Consider the following 16,949-nt stretch of genomic DNA (forward strand, 5'->3'; position numbering starts at 1 on the left):
GAACTCAGCTCACCCTCACTGGTGTGGAATAACGTCCACTGTTGCCCAAACAGAACCTGGATTCCATTTTCCTTTTGTTTTGCATCTGGGAATAATTTTTATTTTCGGTCTTTGACCTCTCCATGTGTCTCATGGCAAGAGAGGAAACAAGAGAGAGGAGAGGTGCCAGGCTTTTTAAATAACCAACACTTGGTGCACTAATAAAGCATGAACTCAATCACTACTGCCTGCAAGGCACAAAGCCATTTGGAAAGATAGGTTCCTATGACCCAAACACCCCCCACTAGGCCCCACCTCCAACCCTGGGGATCAAATTTCAACAGGTGATTTGGAGGGGACAAACATCCAAACTATATCATTCACTTTGATTATTTGTTGAAAGTGGTTCTTGCCAGTTTTCTCTCCACTGTAAAGCTACTTTTGTTCTCCGACTTTTATAGGAGAAATTCTTTTGAATATCCCATTCCTCATAGGATCCTTCCCTCCCTTCCTTCTTTCCTTCCTTCCTTCCTTCCCTCCCTCCCTTCCTCCCTTCTTTCCTTCATTTCTTTCTTACTGTATGGACTCATGGGTTTTGTGGATTATAAAATACAATTTTTAATTATTATTTATAAAATAAATAAGTAAACGAACAAACAGACCTCTTGTTCCAGGCTCATTTTGTACTTTCTTTGCTTCACCTTTTGAGTCAGTCATTATTTCAAGAAGCCCTGGTTTTCCCTAAGTGGAGAGTGGTCATTTAGTAATAAAGAACTGGGCATGAGGTGTGGTCATTACTATTGGAATGTTGCTATTCTCTGGTCCTCTCAGTGGACAGAGGTTTACACATACTTCATAAAGAGAGATTTGTACAAGAAGAGGTATACAGTTTTATTCATAAAAGCTCAAAACTGGAGGCAGCACAAATGTCTCCAACAGGAGAGTGTATAAAATTGTGGCAATTCATACAATTAAATACCGCTTAGGAAAACTTTTAAAGATGAAAGAAAAAGCAAATGACATTTGCTACCACATAGATAAGTCTCAGAATCATTATGCTGAATGAAAGAATCCAGACACAGACAAGAACGCTCTGCCTGAATCCATACACATGAAGCTCTAGAACAGGCAAAACTAAACTATAGTAATACATCTGAACAGTGGCTGTCTGTGAGGACTGAATTAAAGGGCATGAAACAGTAATTGGTGCCATTATGGAAATATTTTATGCAATGAGTATATATAGTATACCCACTGAATTGTACATATAAGATTTGTACATTTTATTATATGTAAATTTTAACTCAACTAAAAGCAAACATAAGTGATGAGCTGACTCTGCCTAGAGGAGGGGCCTTTGTGCCTTGTCTTATCCATTCTTCCTGGTGACTGTCATGTAACTTTGAGGATGTGTATTAGAGTTCTCCAGAGACACTAAACCAATAGAAGATATTTATTTATTTATCATTTGTTATGAGGAACTGGCTCATGTGATTATGGAAGCTAAGTTCCCTGATCTGGAGACCCAGGAAAGACAACGGTATAAATCAGTCTGAGATCAAATGCTTGGGATGTGGAGTAGTAGCTGGTATAAATCCAGGTTCTATTCAGCCCTCACTAGACTGGCTGCTGCCCACCCAAATTGGGGATCCAGTTAACTGAGCTCACTGACTCAAATGCTAATCTCATCCAAAAACACATTCACAGACACATCAAGAAGTAATGTTTAATCTGGGTACGGCTGGCTGGTCAAGTTGATGCATAAAATTAACCATTACGGGATGGAAGCCCTGAGATAATAATGGTGAAATAGAAAGACAAGTTTATGTTCCTCATAACTTTGTAGGACACATAGCCATACTTAACTGCATACCTCTAGAATGTGCATGGGGTATGTGTGTGTGTGAGTGAGAGAGGGGGGCAGAGAGAGAGAAAGAAGTGACTGTGATCCCAATGGGTTTAAACTATCGTAGTTGAGCCTTAGTGAACAGTACAAACCATTTCCTAACTGATGTATTTCCTCTGTTATCCTTTTCTCTCCTATAGAAGTGAAATATTTCTAAACTGAAAAATACTATCAGTCTTATCTAGGAAATTTAAGAAGTTATCTCACACAGTAGTGATTGCTTATTCCTAAAATGTATCCCATGGCATATTAATGTTACCAAAAGAGTATTCCATATTCAAATAAAGATTTGCCTTTTGTATATGAATAATTGTAAATTATTTGGCACTGTAAATTCTCACTAGGGGCAAACATTCTGCTTTTTCGTCAAGCGTTTCTTGGCCATGGAAGACTTTTTTTTTTGGTTTTTGGCCAGGGCTAGGTTTGAACCGGCCACCTCCAGCATATGGGACTGGCGCCCTACTCCTTGAGCCACAGGCGCCACCTGGAAGACTTTTTTTTTAAATAGTGGATCAGAATACGTTTGGAAGCATCCTTTTAGATCAGTGTGAACCTTGGATTGAAGTCCTATCAATAACTCTTACCATTTGGCTTTGCCATTTTCCTTACCTGACCTCTCCTTACTTCACAACATATATAGCCTGCTTCAATTTGCTGTTATGAGAGAGCATACCCAGGGAAAGTAAGGTCTGAGAGAACAAAAGTCTTCTCACAGAAGTATGTACAAAGTCCTCCCCCTAGTGACTCAGCTCTTAGGAATTTGTAGAAACTTAACTTTGTGGGACCTGGAAACCAATGCTTGCTTCTGCTTCTATAAAAGCCTGAGCCCACCTTCTTCAGCTAGATTCAAACTGATCAATGAGAAGGGTACCCATGGACAAAGAGCCCTTGACAGGAGATAAAAGGAAAAAGACAGAGTTAGTCGGGGAGCTTGGCCATTTTTGAACTCAATCTGCCATGGCTCCGCTGTCTAAAATAAGCCCTTCCTCCATATATTGGTGTTAGGTGATCCCTTGTCTTTCTGCAACAGTTATAGACCAGTCATTTTTAAGAATGTCTTTCTACCTTAGCAGAAGTACAGATAGACATAGTGACCAAGACAAAGTGTTTGAATTTTTAAAATCTTCTCGATGCCATGGCCTTGATGCAAGCTTCCTGGCTCAGGGCTGGACATAAACCCCATTTTCTGGGCCTAAGCAAGCTCAATAATCAGCTTGATTACAGACCCTAAACAAAAGAATCAGTCTGACCAAGTGTCCCACCTAAGCTGCTACTCCCAGAGCAGAGAAATCACCCTAAGCAAAACAGAAAACATACCCTAAACAGGACAGGAGGGCAGTTTTAAAATTACCCTTTGCCCATAAGCCTCTGGTGCCAAATACTTGTGACATATTTTGGAAATACATTCCATTGTTACTGGAATTTCTTTTCTTCTCTTTTTTTTGAGACAGAGTCTCACTATGTCATCCTCCGTAGAGTGCTATGGCATCACAGCTCACAGCAACCTCAAACTCTTGGGCTTAAGCGATTCTCTTGCTTCAGCCTCCCAAGCAGCTGAAACTACAGGTGCCACCACAACACCTGGCTATGTTTTTCTTCCAGTTGTCATTGTTGGTTAGCTGGCCCAGGCCCCTCTCTAACCTGCCAGCCTCTGTGCATGTGGCTGGCGTTGCCGTAACCTCTGTGCTACAAGCGCCAAGCCTGTTACTGGAATTTCTTCTTATAGTAGGTCCTTGGTCTCAGAGGTTCAAAGAATGAACCCACAGGTACCAGAGATCAGTGATAAGATAGGATTTATCAAGATAGAAAGGAATAGGCAGGGGAGGAAAGTTACCCATGCCTCTGGCAGAGGGCAAGACCCAAGTGAGAGGTCTCTGTGTGAGTTTTTCTGTCTAGGAGCTTTTATGCTATTTTTGGGGAATTACACTTAGCCAGGACTTGGCAAACTTTGATGTTGATTAGCGACTGAATGAGGGTATTCAACAAATCAACCCAGTTCTTCCTGCTGCCCTGCCCACCCAAGAGGGAAGCAGCAGGGAGTCTATTCCAGAAGGAGCTTAGCTTACATGGAGTATTAGAAAAACTGCTTTTCTCTTGTCTTGTTTGCATTCAGAGAATACAGTTTTGGACAGAAAATGTCCGTTTAGGCCCAGAAAATGGAGCTGTTGTCCAGCCAGCCCTAAGTGAGAGAAACCCTGTATTACCGTCTCCCCAAACCCCCTATCCACATGGCAGGAAAAGCTGCATATAACCTCCTAGACAGAGAGCTGCCTCTGCTGCCCAGGAGGCCTTATCTTTCTTCTCCTCTTATCTATCAATAAAATCTATCCCTTTACTTACTTGAGGTGGTCCATGAATTCATACTTTGAATTTCTGAGACCGAAGACCTGGCATGGAGAGAGAGATTTTGGTTACAGCCTCACATCTTCTGTTCTGCAGGTTTTGCCCTTCTTTACTTCCCTTATTCCTGTCATCTAGGTCTCAGATCTTACTCTCCTGTCCAGGGCCTCTATGAGTCATGTGCATGTGCATGCAAAACTCCAGCAGGCACCATTCGTATAGACAGTGATATGATAAATGCCCCTTGGAACTGTCCAGTGGGGCAGCCCTAATCCTACTCTGACTTTTTTTGGTTCCTGCCTGCACCAGTTTTCTGACTAACTCTATGTTATGCTTTTCACTGTTCATGGATCATGATTTCTGTTTGCCTTTCTAGCTTTTGACTCTTCTTGGTTTTCTTGTCTTTACTTTCAGCCTGTGTATGTTTTTTGAGCTTCTGACCTATTGATCTGAGGACTGACTATGGCTAAACTGGTACCCCACATCCAACGTAATACTAACACTTCCCAATTATGTCCCTTTCACTTTAAATGCAGTTCTGCTTAAAACAGTACTTTGCCCAAATGATATTTTAGAGACATGTAAAGGAGCCTAAAGAAGGAAGAATTTTTGACAGTAAAGATTACTATGTGCTCTGAGTATTTAGGAGCAAATGTGAACTACTTTCCTCCTCAGAATGACTTCAGATTGCCTGTTGAGATTTTAAAGTTTAAACAGATCACAGCATAGAATAGCAAAATCTTTTCTAAAGAGAAAGAATGGTTGCCCAACAGGTAAAACTGAACTATAACCTGATGGAATGTATTTGGTAGCTAAAGAAAGAATGTGTCAGTCAAATGGTGTGGGGGTATCGTTAACTCTGAAATTTCAGAAAGAGAAAGATCACCGGGGTAAAGGTTGACTGTTTCTAGAGACAGGACATCTTGGCTCTGGAACAGCATAAAAATGATACCACTATTCCAAGTTAACTGTTGCCAAGAAATCCTTTGATTGAGCTTCTCAGGTAGAGTTCCTATAGCTAAAGAATGTATAGTAGACCATAGGAATGAGTAGCGGGAAATACTTTTTCCTTTGCAAATTAAAATACTTGAGTTTGAGTTTGATTTTGTATGTCAGTCTGTAAACTCAGTGAGATGTACTGGCATGGTGTACTGGCAGGTCAGGATTATGAGCATTCGAGGCTGAGAACCAAGCCTGTGAGGAATTTATTAAGGTCAGATCACTCTGTTAGCAGCTGAATGATAGTTAGCCACTCTTCCTTCATAATCTCCTCCAGATCAAGGTTGTAGTATGAACATATTTTTTTCAGATTTCTTGTCTGTGTAACCAACTCAGCTTAGTTTACTGTGTCTTAATGGCACACCAGTATCTGCAAACATTCACAATCTCCTTCCTGCTTCCATTTTGGAGTGTAAATGTCAGCAGTGAATACAGGGATAATAGAACCACACATGGGAAATTAGATAAAAGAAAGGCTTTCCTAACAGATGTTCTTTAAAAGATTTGCTCCCCCCCCCTTTTAATGTAATTTATTTAATTAACTAGATTGTTGTAGGAAGAGAATTCAATAGCAATCTGCCTGAAATAGATCTTTGGTTTTCTTTTTCTGCAAAAGGAGAGCTGGGTCCAATGAGACCCTCTGTCCTTTTGTTGATGGAATTTCTCTCTGTGCTGAGCCCTTCTCAGAGATTTGAAAAATGAATCAACGGACCACACAGATAAGGATACAGGTTATTAACAGAGAAAGGGATAGAAGGAAAGAAGGTCAACAGAACCTCTGGCAGCAGAAAGGGGGATCCCAAGTGGGAAGCCCCCATGTACCTTTTGTCTAGGGGTTTCATATACTGCCTGTGAGCAAGGAGGTCTTAGGAATGTATGTCACACTTGGCCAAGAGCCCACAGACAGGAAACATTCTGCCCGTGTAGATTAGCTAATGAATGTGGTCTTCCTAATCTCTGTCCTGAGTGAGGCAGCGGGGTGTGTGCTTTTCACTCTGGTGGAAACTGCCCAGATGAGATACTGGTGAGGCTGGCTGCTTTTTTCTCTAATTTTGCTTGAGTTCAGAGAAGGCAGTTTGGAAAGGCCTGTTTGCCCAGACCTAGAAAATGGGGATCCCTGTCTAGCTCTGAATTAGGGAGCCCTGTATCACCTTCAAGCCCACAGGTCCTAAAGTTTATCTTTCCCATTGATATTAAAAGTACTGTTCTGAGCAGGAACTCTTGTCAGTTACTATTTAGGTTTGGAGGTTGGGTTTTCTCTCACAAAGTTAGGTGAAAAAGTAGGAAATTAATATGTTTATTCACTTAATTTAGGCAACCTCCTTAGAGATTGCTAAATTCTTGATTCTGTATTGATAAAAATAAAAAACAAAACCTACATGATTTCCTTTTATTTCAGCCTTTCTCTATGGAAACATCTAAATCAAAGTACAATGGTTCTAATCGCTGTAACTGGCTCCTTTGATGTAGATCAGTGCCCAATCTCTTCGATGTCATAAGCTGCACTGTTTTTAGATTTGTCAAAATATTTATCTTGGTTGGGTTGACGTGCTATTCAATGCCCATAATTAATATGTTTAGGCTTCAGTTTCTCCTAATCTAAGTGCAATGTATAGTATTCAATGGATTAACTCAATGATGATTACAGTGTTATTCGCATTTTTTAAATGATTCCAATTGTATGGGAGAATACATATGACTTGGAATCATTTAAAAAATACAAATAACACTTTACTCTTTATCATTAACATGAGAGAAAAAAGTCTGTGTGGGATGGCTGTAAGAACAGATCTAATTTTGTTCATGTTGAAAAAGTTAAACTTTCCATGCTAAGTAGCCATCATTTAGTGGTAACAGTTGTCATAAGCCACTTTTGTTATATTAGGATCAAGAGAGCTCACTAGGCCACTGTGCCTGTTGGCCTTCCCATGCCTGCCCCCAAGGCCACATAATTGCCATTTTAGCCCAGGCTCCAAGCTGACCCTATTCTGATTCAGGTAAAAGTTAAGGAGACTACAAGTAACTCAAGGACTACCATTGTGTTGTGTTATCTCACACTGTAGTAATTTACAAGCAAATGTCACTAGCTTTCATAAATTCCCAGTGATAACGAACATTCCTGTATAAATGCAGCCATAAAATTAGGGTTAAATTCCTTAGGTATAATGCACATTCACCAACCCAAAGTAAATTAACAAATTTAATACAAAAATCTAACAAAACCAAGTAAGTTCAAATGAACAGGACTTGATGAGGTACATGCTGCTCTTTCTCTGAAAGTAAATTGTTTTTTCCAATATAAATATCATACAGGTTGTTTTAAAAAAGTTAGTATGCATATCATTTGATGACTCCATTCCTTCACTAGTTTTCTCTATGAGAATCATTTTTCAGCCTCAGGCAACATTTCTGCTGCTCTTGGTGAGCTACTGGTGGTATGCCTCTCATTCCTGGGTGCAGAAGCTCTTCCTCCTTATATTTTTCTCAGACTTGGGTTGTCGTACTTACCTCTTCATTCATAATCATAACTGGAGAAGAGAGAAACCAAGAGGCACCCACGTGGATCCCCTGAGTTTCACACTCCTCTCTGTTGTGAATGTGGCATAGAGTCCATGTCCCCAGCCGATCATGGTTATTTACCTTTCATGCTATGGTAATTCCTCACCATGCCTGTTGGTCCCTAGTAGCAAAGAGCCCTTATAGTCCTAGTGGTGTGTGCAGCTTTCAGTTCATTAGGATCCTTTCTGTGTCCCCTGGCAAGCATGTACTCCTTGCAGAGCTCAGGGTGGAGAAGATAGAAAGGCTCAATGACCCCTAGCACATCATTTGGAGTGGTGGCGAGTGGAGTGATTTCTTCCATGTTTGGTTTTTGAATGCTTGTATCCTTTTTTACTGGGGACACAGAACCACATAAAGAACTCTGACCTAAAGCATATATTGTGGCCTAGAAAAATGGTGCTTCATTCTAACGGAGCATTGCCTCCAAACTAGTGCTCAGCTGGGCCATTTCATTACACCACCTGAATGACAGTTTCTGGGTGGTGAGGTTTGTGCTATGACCAGTATATCCCATAATCATTGTCCCATTCCTATACTTCCCTTGCTATAAAGTGGTTCCTGGTCAGATGGTATGTTGTAGGAGACTCAATGCCTTGTGGAGCAGGCATAGTGATACTGGCTGATTCTTTGAGGACAGAAAAAGCAGATTCATAGATGTCTATTCTTATGAGAAAGAATTGCTGGCCTTCCAGGATAGAAGAAGGCCAATAAAATCAACTTGCTATCAAGGGGAGAGTTGGTTTCCTGAAAGACCAGTACTATAGTAGAAACTTAGCTTTGGTCTCTGTTGCTGGCAGGTAAGGCATTCAGAGGAAGCCATGGGCGTCTATAGTGTGGGGTCCATGCAAAGCCTCCTTCACTACCTTGTGGTGATAGTCATTAGATAGTACTATAGTAGCTATTGAGACAGTCTGGCTATAGCCAGCTAGTCAATTCATTTGTTTAGTCCCTATTTATACAGTGGGTGCTTTCTGGTGGGTGTTAATGTGTGCTATAAAAATCAGCACCCTATATCCTCATTCCCATATACCTTTCCACATAGGCTTTAGTGAATGACTTCTCATATAAAACATAAAGTTGCCCAGGAAGCATATGCTGAGGTGGACCTAGAAGTTAAAATGGTTTATTAGGGAGCAACCTCTGTGAAAGATAAGTGGAGGAGGCAGGATTGGGCAGGGAAGCATCAGATCATGATGCAGAGTTGGCAACCCTGGGGTAGTCGTGGATCAAAGATTGTCTGGTAGAGGAGACCTGCATTGTGTGGACATGGTTAGGCCTTTGTACCACTTACTTGCTCCATCATTACTACCTCCCTGAAGAGAGTATGAAATCTGAGATGGACCCTGCTGGAACCAATAAAGGCTTTCAGCATGCCACATTCTTTGCAGCTGAATGGTAAGTCATTTTCTAAGGGCTGAGGTCTAAGTGGTGCTTTTCAGTGTCTGTCACAATTAGACAGGGGTCTGGGGCCAATTGATTGTCCAGGCCAAAGATATAAATTTGCAATCCATCTGCATGCAAGGGTTGGTACATTATGTGGTATCAAACCACTGCATGTATGTGAAACAAAGGGCGGAATGAAATGAAGAGACAGCTTAGGGCTGATGTTGAGGGGGATTCTACATCTAATGGCCACATACACGAGAATAAGCCTACAAAGAAGACACAGTTGGGGTGGTTAGAAAAGCTCGGGAGGCTGAGGCAAGAGAATTGTGTAAGCCCAAGAGTTAGAGGTTGCTGTGAGCCATGTGATGCCACGGCACCCTACCAGGGGGCGGTACAGTGAGACTCTGTCTCTATAAAAAAAAGTAGGTGGATTACAGGAATTAATATGTTCAGGAAAAGGGAGTGTAATTGGTCCAAGTGTTGAAGGTCTTAAGAAATCAAGTAATGAAATTTAAGGACTGAAAAATGTCAGTTGAATTCAGTGACATAGAGTTCATTGGTGATGATGAGGGGGCAGAAACTAGATTCTAGGGGGTTGAAAAATGTGTGTGGGAGATAAGGAGGTAGAAATAGGAAGCATAGGTAAATCTTTTGAGAAATATAGACTTTAGAGACATATTTTAATGATATATTAAAAATAAAGCTTAAATATACTTGTAAACTATATGAATAGGAAGAACAATTATACCATTATTAAGAGAATTGGCTGCCTTTCACATTTTATTCTATATTATTTTAGTGACTTTAACAGTTACTTATCCCAGAATATTAGTTTTTAACTGAAGTATTTAACTAATGAATTTAAATCAATTGGAAAAGATTAATACATAAAATAGATGATAAAACGATATATGAAAAACATTGTTTTAGCAGTTTGTAAATGGCAGTAAATGTACCATTATCTATATGTAGCCTTAGCTTTTGAAGTAAAAATTAGTTAAATGAGATTTTTTTGATATTATATATATACACACAAATAAATTTGTAGCTATTTAATAGTTCAATGTTAAGTGAGATAATTACATAATTACATTGAAATTAGAACATTTAGTATATTAGGACAATTAATACATTAAAAAGATTATATCTTGGTAAAACAAATGACTAAAAATGAGACTGAATATAAGGAAAAATTGAATGAGTAGGATGTTTTTGTTGGTTTTATGTTGTACTTTAGTGTTTTGAAATAGTGGTGAGAAGAAAATCTCAGACCTGTTAAGGTAGAATACAAAAAATGATTTAAAAGTCTAATGATTTAGTGATGTCCACCTTCTTCACTGACAGTCTTCAACAAAAATAGCATATCTCTAGAAAAATACTTAACAAAAAATTTTTGATCACCTATTATGAAAGAGATATTATCTCAGTTATTAGACATGTAATAATTGACATATATCTGAGATATTATCTGAGATATTATCTCAGTTATTAGACATATAATAAATATGGCATAACTCCATCAGCCATCATGATTTCCAGTATAAGTTTGGATTTATTTGTAATGATCCACACTTGTTGCTGCATTTTATTTTAGGCAAAAGTAAATTTGTGGGGACAGAAAGAGGTAAACTATGCATTGTTACTTGTTTTTGAACAATGGTGAAAATATTGTCACCTAACACAGATGGGACTGGTTGTTGCTTGGCTAAACTATAATGTGGCTAAAACCTAGAATCTTTCCTTAAAATACCTTATTTTCTTTCTATTCATAGACTCCTTAAACATTAATATATTAAATATGTAATTCACACTTAAAACATAAAAAGGCATATTTATATGCCAACTTTTTGAAATAGAACAATGGCATTTTTATTTTTTGCATATGGATCTCATGATTGAAGTTTTAGAATCTGCTTCCTATACCATAGTATATACACACAATAGTTATCAACTATATTTCTCACTTTTGTTTCCTTAAACTAGAAAGGAAGGTTTAAAAACTGGCAAAGTGAACTGAAATGTTATGCTCCTATGTTAAAAAATTTTCTCACTTATTTTGGGGTGTGTGGCCAATATTTCATTCAATGATAAAAGTCACTAAAAAGAGTAAGAGAGTATGATTCTTTTAGTTCTCATTTCTTTTTTCTTTTTTTTGTTTTTGTAGAGACAGAGTCTCACTGTACCGCCCTCGGGTAGAGTGCCGTGGCGTCACACGGCTCACAGCAACCTCTAACTCTTGGGCTTACGCGATTCTCTTGCCTCAGCCTCCTGAGCAGCTGGGACTACCGGCGCCCGCCACAACGCCCGGCTATTTTTTGGTTGCAGTTTGGCCGGGGCTGGGTTTGATCCCACCACCCTTGGCATATGGGGCTGGCGCCCTACTCACTGAGCCACAGGCGCCGCCCTAGTTCTCATTTCTATTATAAAACATTTAATTTAGTTTTTATTAAAACAACTTCATTTTTTCATTATATTTCATTGGTTTATTTATGATAAATTATTTGAATTTCATATTTACAATAATAAGCTCAAAAGGAATAAATAGGTTTGAGCAAACTCAACCAAGCTGATGATAGAACAGTTCAACTAATGGGAATAGTATGTGTTGGCATAAAGTGGAGGAGTATCAGACTTGAGTGTTTAGTGTGAGAGGGACCTTAGTATGTATGTTTTTTTTTTCTTTATTTTTTTTTATTAGAAACAAAAATCCTGTAAAGGACGAATGAACATGAATACATTTAGAAAAGGAATCAGACAATTGCTACATCAAAATATTAAGCACTAATAATAATAATGCAATGAAAGTAACATTCACATTGTCAAATAAGAGTATGTCTATTATAGAATGCTTTGACTCTGAGATTCAGTATGGAGTCATCAATTAACTTCTTATTTTTTTAAGTATTAAAAAATAGACAACCAATATTGTAAATAGAAGTAAAAGATAATTTCCAAAACACAGATCATGCTAAGTCTTGTAGACATTAGAAAAAGAAGAAATACATCAAATTCATTCTACTTGATCTGGGTACCCCTGATAATAAAGTTTATTTTTATGTATTACAATAATACATTAAAATGTATTATTAGTAAATGTATTATTATAAAGGAGAAATTACAAACATATGTCACTTATAAATGAGGATACAATATCCTAAACAATGTATTCACATGTTGAGTTAAAAATTAATGTTTAGGGAAGACATTATTCTTAGTAAAGCATCACAAGAATGGAGAAGCATGAATCCTATATACTCAATTTTGATATGAGGACAATTAATGACAATTACGGTTATGGGGGGGAAGCAGAAAGAGGGACGGAGGGAGAGGGGTGGGGCCTTGGTGTGTGTCACACTTTATGGGGGCAAGACATGATTGCAAGAGGGACTTTACCTAACAATTGCAATCAGTGTAACCTGGCTTATTGTACCCTCAATGAATCCCCAACAATAAAAAAAAAAAAAATTAATGTTTAGGTAATATACTTTGGTCAAAATTAAAACTAATTTATGTGAAGACGAGTCACTATTTTCTTTTCTTGTTCTTTTTCTTCCTTCTTTTCCTTTCCCTGAGCCCTTCCCTCCTTCTCTGTCTGCTCTCCCCTTCCTCCATGCCCCATCAAGTCATTAATTGTCATTAATTGTCTTCAAATCAAAATTGAGTACATAGGATTCATACTTCTCCACTCCTGTGATGCTTCACTAAGAATAATGTGTTCCACCTCCATCCAGGTTAATACAAATGCTGAAAAAAATCTCCATTTTTTATGGTTGAATAATATTCCATTGTATACATATGCCATAGCTTACTGATCCATTCCCAGTTTGAAGGACATTCAGGGTGTTTCCACATTTTGGCAATTATAAACTGGGCTATGATAAACAGCCTACTACAGGTGTCTTTATAATAAAAGTTGGTTTTTTTTTTTTCCTTCTGGATAGATGCCCAGTAATGGGATTGCAGGATCAAACAGGAGGTCTAGGTTGAGTTCTTTGAGGTTATTCCATACTTCCTTCCAAAAAGGTTGTATTAGGTTTAAAGTCTCACCAGCAGTATAAAAGTGTTCCTTTCTCATCACAACCACGCCAGCATCTGCAGTTTTGAGATTTTGTGATATAGGCCATTCACGCTGGGGTTAGACAATATCTCAAGGTGGTTTTAATCTGCATTTCTCTAATAATAAGAAGAATGGTGTATGGGGTTGTTGGTTTTTTTCTTGTGAATTAATTGAAGTTCTGTATAGATCATGGTTATTAAGTGTTTGTTTGATTCAAAATATGCAAATATCCTTCCCCATTGGGTAGGTTATCTGTTTGCTTTGGTTGTTGTCTCCTTGGCTGTATAGAAACTTTTCAATTTAATTAAATCCCATTTGTTTATTATTGCTGTTGTTGCTATTGCCATGGCAGTCTTCCTTTGACATCTCAAAGTAGTTTTGATTTGCATTTCTCTGATGATTAAGGATGATGAGCATTTTTTCATATGTCTGTAGGCTGTGTGCCTGTCTATTTCAGAGAAGTTTCTCTTCAAGTCTCTTGCCCAGCCTGCGATGGCATCACTTGTACTTTTCTTGCTAATATGTTTGAGTTTTCTGTGGATTCTAGTTATTAAACCTTTGTCGGAGACATAACCTACAAATATGTTCTCCCATTCTGAGGGCTGTCTGCTTGCTTTACCTACTGTGTTCTTGGCTGTGCAGAAGGTTTTTAGTTTGATCAGGTCCCAGTAGTGTATTTTTGAAGCTGCTTCAATTGCCCGGGGGTGCAGGGGAGTCTTCCTCATAAAATATTCGCCCAGACTGATTTCTTCAAGAGTTTTCCCTGCGCTCTCTTCTAGTATTTTTGTAGTTTCATGTCTTAAGTTTAAATCTTTAATCCAGTGAGAGTCTATCTTAGCTAACGGTGAAAGGTGTGGGTCCAGTTTCAGTCTTCTACAGGTCGCCAGTTTTGATTCCATATAAAACAAAGTATTATTTTTTTTCAAGATCTTTAAAGTATGACAGTGGAGCTTTAATAGGGATTGCATTAAAATTGTATATTCCTTTGGGTAGTATGGACATTTTAACAATGCTGATTCTTCCCAGCCATGAGCATGGTATGTTTTTCCATTTAACATTTTCAACTATTTATTTTCTTAGAGTTTCATAATTCTTTTTATAGAGCTTTTTCACATCCTCTGTTAGATAAACTCCCAAATATTTTATCTTCTTTGGCACTACTGTGAATGGAACAGAGTCCTTAACTGTCTTTTCAGCTTAACTATTGTTGGTATATATAAAGGCTACCGATTTATGGATGTTGATTTTGTAACCTGAGACGCTGCTATATTCATTGATCACTTCTAAGAGTTTTGTAGTAGAATCCCTGGTGTTTTCCAGATATACAATCATATCATCTGCAAAGAGCAAAAGTTTGATCTCTTCTGACCTTATATGGATACCCTTGATGGCCTTTTCTTCCCTAATTGTGATGGCTAAAACTTCCATTACAATGTTAAAGAGCAGTGGAGACAACCAACCTTGCCTGGTTCCTGATCTGAGTGGAAATGTTTTCAATTTAACTCCATTCAATACAATATTGACTGTGGGTTTGCTGTAGATGGCCTCTATCAGTTTAAGAAATGTCCCTTCTATGTCAATTTTCTTAAGTTTTCTGATCACGAAGGGATGCTGGATATTATCAAAAGCTTTTTCTGCATCAATTGAGAGAATTATATGGTCTTTGTTTTTTAATTTGTTTATGTGCTGAATTATATTTATTGATTTACATATATTGAACCAGCCTTGAGACCCTGGGATAAAACCGACTTGGTCATGATGTATAATTTGTTTGATGTGTTGCTGGATTCTGTTTGTTAGGATCTTGTTGAATATTTTTGCATTTATATTCATTAGTGATATTGGTCTATAATTTTCTTTTCTTGTTGGGTCTTTTCCTGGTTTGGGGATCAGGGTAATGTTTGCTTCATAGAACATGTTGGGTAATCTTCCTTCCTTTTCTATATTTTGAAGCAGGTTGAGTAATCTAGGTATTAGTTCCTCTTTAAAGGTTTGGTAGAATGCTGATGTGAAGCCATCTGGTCCTGGGCTTTTCTTTTTAGGGAGATTTTGTATGGTTGATGCTATTTCAGAACTTGATATGGGCCTATTCAACATTTCCACTTGGTTCTGGCTAAGTCTTGGAAGGTGACATGCTTCCAAGTGTTGGTCAATTTCCTTCAGATTTTCATATTTCTGAGAATAAAGTTTCTTGTAATATACATTAAGGATTTTTTGAATTTCTGACGGTCTGTTGTTATTTCATCCTTGTCATTTCTGATTGATGCAATTAGTGATTTTACTCTTTTTTTCCTGTTTAGGTTGCCAAAGGTTTATCTATTTTATTGACCTTTTCAAAAAAACCAACTTTTGGATTTATTGATCTGTTATATAATTCTTTTGTTTTCAATTTCATTTAAATCTGCTCATATTTAATTATTTCTTTTCTTCTATTGGGTTTGGAGTTGGAATGTTCTTCCTTTTCCAGTTGCTTGAGATGTCCCATTAAGTTGTTAACTTCCTCTCTTTCCATTCTCTTGAGGAAGGCTTGCAGTGCTATAAATTTCCCTATTAGGACTGCATTTGCGGTATCCCAGAGGTTCTGATAATTCATGTCTTCATTGTCGTTTTGTTCCAGAAATTTGGCAATTTCCTTCTTAATCTCATCTATGACCCAGGTATCATTCAGCATAAGGTTATTTAGCTTCCATGTTTTTGAATGAGTATGTAGTTTCCTGTTGTTACTGAGTTGAACTTTTATTCCATGGTGGTCTGAGAAGATGCAAGGAATAATTTCTATTCCTTTAAATTTACTGAGGTTAGACTTGTGACCTAAGATGTGGTTGATTTTGGAGTATGTTCCGTGGGCTGATGAGAAGTATGTCTATTCAGTTTTGTTGGGATGAAATGTTCTGTAGATGTCTGCTAAATCCATATGTTGGATGGTTAGGTTTAAATCTAAAATTTCTTTGCTCAGCTTCTTATTGGAGGATCTATCCAACACTGCCAAAGGAATGTTGAAATCTCCAACTATTATGGAGCTGGAGGAAATCAAGTTGCTCATGTCTGTTAGAGTTTCTCTTACAAATTGTGGTGCATTTTGATTGGGTGCATAAATATTTATAATTGAAATCTCATTATATTGAGTATTACCCTTAACAAATATGAAGTGACCATTCTTATCCTCCCTTACCTTCATTGGTTTAAAGCCTATAGCCTATTGTATCTGCAAATAGAATTGTAACACCTGATTTTATCTGATTTTCATTTGCCTGAAATATGGACGACCATCCTTTCACCCTAAGTCTATATGTATCTTTTAAGGTAAGATGAGATTCTTGTGTGCAGCAAATATCTGGCCTGAGGTTTTGTATCCAGTCAGGCAACCTGTGCCTCTTTAGAGGACAGTTTAAGCCATTCACATTAATGGAGAGTATTGATAAGCCTGGTAAAATTTTGGGTATTGTGTTTTTTGAAAGTCCAGTGAACATTTTTAATCCTTTCACCACTGTGGAAGTTGGAGTTTGATCAAACATTTCTGAGTGAGTTTCCTTTTGTGGTAGAGGATTGTGCTGGTCATTATGGGGGATAGGTCTGAGAATATCCTGAAGAGCTGGTTTAGTTATGGCAAATTTCTTCAACATGTAAATGTCATTAAAGTATTTAATTTCTCCATTATATATGAAACTCAGTTTAGCTGGATATAGGATCCTGGGTTGAAAATTATTTTGTTTTAGGAAATTA

Source organism: Nycticebus coucang, chromosome 11, assembly GCF_027406575.1.
Source record: "Nycticebus coucang isolate mNycCou1 chromosome 11, mNycCou1.pri, whole genome shotgun sequence".
Lineage (NCBI taxonomy): Eukaryota > Metazoa > Chordata > Mammalia > Primates > Lorisidae > Nycticebus > Nycticebus coucang.